Source organism: Panthera leo, chromosome B3, assembly GCF_018350215.1.
Source record: "Panthera leo isolate Ple1 chromosome B3, P.leo_Ple1_pat1.1, whole genome shotgun sequence".
In the NCBI taxonomy this organism is placed as follows: domain Eukaryota; kingdom Metazoa; phylum Chordata; class Mammalia; order Carnivora; family Felidae; genus Panthera; species Panthera leo.
In genome coordinates, this window is record NC_056684.1 from 95,964,720 (window position 1) to 95,968,347 (window position 3,628).

Sequence of the window (3,628 nt, forward strand, 5' to 3'; positions counted from 1 at the left end):
TGGTTATTTTTATCCTTGTTTTATTCCTAAAACAACTCTCAAAAGCTTTTATTCATATATATTTTGATTCATCTCCTCATAAACTCAGGATACCACAAAAGATCTCTTTAGGAGGAAAGGAGAAGGAAATTCTTTGTGCTTCCCTTTCATATTCTTACCTACAGCGATGTTTGTCATCTGTCAAAATACAGTATCACTTTACCTTTTAGCAGCCCAAGGAGCTCAGACGAGTAACAGACAAATCCCATTCAGGTCCTCTCCATGCTGAGGGTGGTTCTTGTCCCTACTCCCAGGACACCCTCCCACACATACAATTTTAGATTTGACACATATAATAATACATCTGCAGTTGTGCCTTAGGCAGCAAACCTTTTGAAAACATGCAAGGACATCAAATCATTCTTTCTACCATCAAGGGTGCAGATGGTCACTTATGTTTCTCTTTATGGCATCTGCTCCCATCCCTGAGAGTTCTGTCGGCCCTACCTCAGATTATATTCTCACCCACAGAATGGCAGCAGCATGGGGAAAGGAATAGTCAATATCCACTTTCACTTTGCATTTGTGCTGCTCATTTTCTCATGTACAAAACGGTAGAGTGTATTCTGGCCTGAATGTGGATGGGTGTCCTTGTTTAAAAAAAAAAAAAATAGTTCAAGGATGTTGCACCCTTCTAATAAAGGTTGTTGTATCATTCCTCTGCAAGTTCAATCAAAAAATAACAATGGTCATGAAATTAAACACTCCTAACTACCTTTTGTTATTGTAAGGTGACGATTTAACATTTAACCTTGTGACTCTTAGCTGAACAGTAATTGATCCATTTTCCACAGTCTTCTTTCAGCAACTTGAAAAATGCTAAGGAAAAGGAAACTAACTTAAAAAATTAGCTGTGCAAGCATGTTTTACCCGTTATTTCCTGCCATATTTGCAAAATAAGAAAATCCAAAAACAAAAGAAAAAGGCAGATAGTTTATTATCATTATTATTACTATGATCAGTATTTTAAAGTATAAATTGTTACTTCATTTAAAAATTTAAAATATGAAATATCTTTTTAATTTATAAAATACACTTATCCAGCAAATCCTGCTATTTTTTATGTATAAAAAATAAATGAAAAGAACTACTGATGTGACCTTTTACTCATTCAGTAAATAGTGGATGATTTTCAGAATACTTCTTATAAATTTAAATATTAAGGTTGTTTTTGTTTTGTTTTTGTATTTTCATGTAAGTTAGGTGAACTATATAGTTATTTCCTTTCTTAGAAATCATAAGAGGGTGGAAATTCAACAAAATCATAACTAAGGCAAGAAAACCACAGTGGTTATTTTCCACTCCCCACTTAGATTTCTGCCTAGGGGCCCCTGGGTGGCTCAGTAGGCTAAACTTCTGACTCTTGATTTTGGCTTAGGTCATGATCTCATGGTTCATGGGATCGAGCCCCATGTTGGGCTTTGCACTGACAGCAGGAAACCTGCTTCAAATTCTCTCTCTTCATCTCTCTCTCTCCCCCACCCCCCTTCATGCTCTCTCTCTCTCTCAAAATAAATTTTAAAAACTTAAAAAAAAAAAAAAGAATCCTGGGGTGGCTGGGTGGCTCAGTCGGTTAAGCCTCCGACTTTGGCTCAGGTCATGATCTCGCGGTCTGTGAGTTAGAGCCCCGCGTCGGGCTCTGTGCTAACAGCTCAGAACTTGAAGCCTGTTTCAGATTCTGTGTCTCCCTCTCTCTATGACCCTCCCCCATTTATGCTCTGTCTCTCTCTGTCTCAAAAATAAATAAACGTTAAAAAAAATTAAAAAAATTAAAAAAAAAAAGTATCCTCCCTAAAAGTGAGTTTCAGGAAATACAATAAGTTTGAAGATGTATGTGGTATAGTGTTAGTCTAGATCAAATAAATCATAACTTATTCTTTCCCTAGAAAGTAAGTGATAGGATTTATGGAGTATAGAAGGGAATTTTGTTTTCATATTGCATTTCACTGTTTAATATAAGAATAATACTTTTGATAATAATATGAAAGTAAAATTTTAAGTTATCAACATCACAATAATGATTGGTCTTTTTAAGCTTAATAAAATTGAGCTTACTTTTGATTTTACCTTGAAAGTATGAAAATAAAATGTACGAATCTGGAAATTTTGGGCAATTATGGCCTGGTCCAAAGAAAGCCATGACTATCAAGTCTAGTTAGTAAGAGTGTCTTGGTCAAGAAGATATTCCTAGGCATATGAGACATCAAAGGTTATCAGAATGTTTCTTCACATGTTCAATTATAAGGGGGATGAACCAAGAACATAATGCCCCATCAACATAGGCGACAATGCCTTGACAAGCCCTACACTTCGCATAGCCATTCTTGATTATCTGGATAGTGTTGCCCTCCCCCCATGTCAGTAACATTTTTTAATGAGAAACATCCTCACAGAAGTGAAGAAAAGAGTAACCAGAGGTGAAGCAGCACATCGTCTTGGCAGCTTCACCTGAAAAAAAAAGTCCGGGTAGGAGTTAGCACATCAGATGGGAGTTGAGATTGATGATAAACAGATTTTAGGTTATGGATGAAATTGGTAACTGATAGAAACTGGTTTTTATTCTACTGGCTTAGTAGTTCTGAGTGCCCATAAGTCAATTGTTCCAAAGCCACATTGCTGTGGTTCCTCTAGTGCCTGTTATATCTATTGGAGGAGGGAGATTCAAATGGGAAAAGAAAGAACTGGGGGTGTGTGAGTGTGCTTGAAATTCTAGTCATTATAGTAGCTTGCACCTTAGATGTAGCTCCCTACCTCTTACTATGGTCCAAGAAGTCTGAGTCCATCTGGTGGGACTATATACAGGGATCAATACGTTGAACCTCAAAGTTGTTATCACAGGAAACCTAAGACCATACTTGGATGATACATTATTAAAAGTTAATGAACGATGACGAATACTTCCAAAATGGAAATTGAAAGCTATTTCATTTATTGTTACATTTTTATGTTCATAGAATATTTGGAAATGCCTATTTCTGATTTAAGAATATAAAGGCGTTTCTCCATAAATTTTGAAAGAAAAGGCATCATTAAGCCTTTTTGCTCAAGGTGAGATGTCTTATTGTCGAAAACACACAGAATTTTAAACAGTCATGATGTAGTTTGCTGCTGTTGGGCTATTAAAGGAAGAATTGTAAAAAAATGATTTCTACATCAGTAGAAATTATAGGGAAACTCCCATGTTTTGATGCTCCGTATTCAATTAGAACCATGAAAGCATGTTCTCTCCCCATTTTTACCAGGAAGTAACAAATATATTTCTTCATACACAAGCTAAGTTCTTGATGAGGTTAATTTCCTTCACTACATTAAATCCTCTGTAAATGATTTGAAGTCACTGCTCTCTGACAGCAGTTCAGTAGTTTATGTTCGTGATCACAACCCAGTTCCTAGTATTAATGTGTCCACATCATGAAAGCTGTCAGGAAAATTGGTATTAATGAGGGCTTTTCTGGAAAACTCAGAACAAAGGCCAAGTGTAAAATTCTATGGACAATGAACTCTGTCTTAACTTCCATAGGCTATGCCTTTTTACCAGAATTAAAATGCACCAGCAGAAAGACTTCACTATGAACATACATTGCACTTT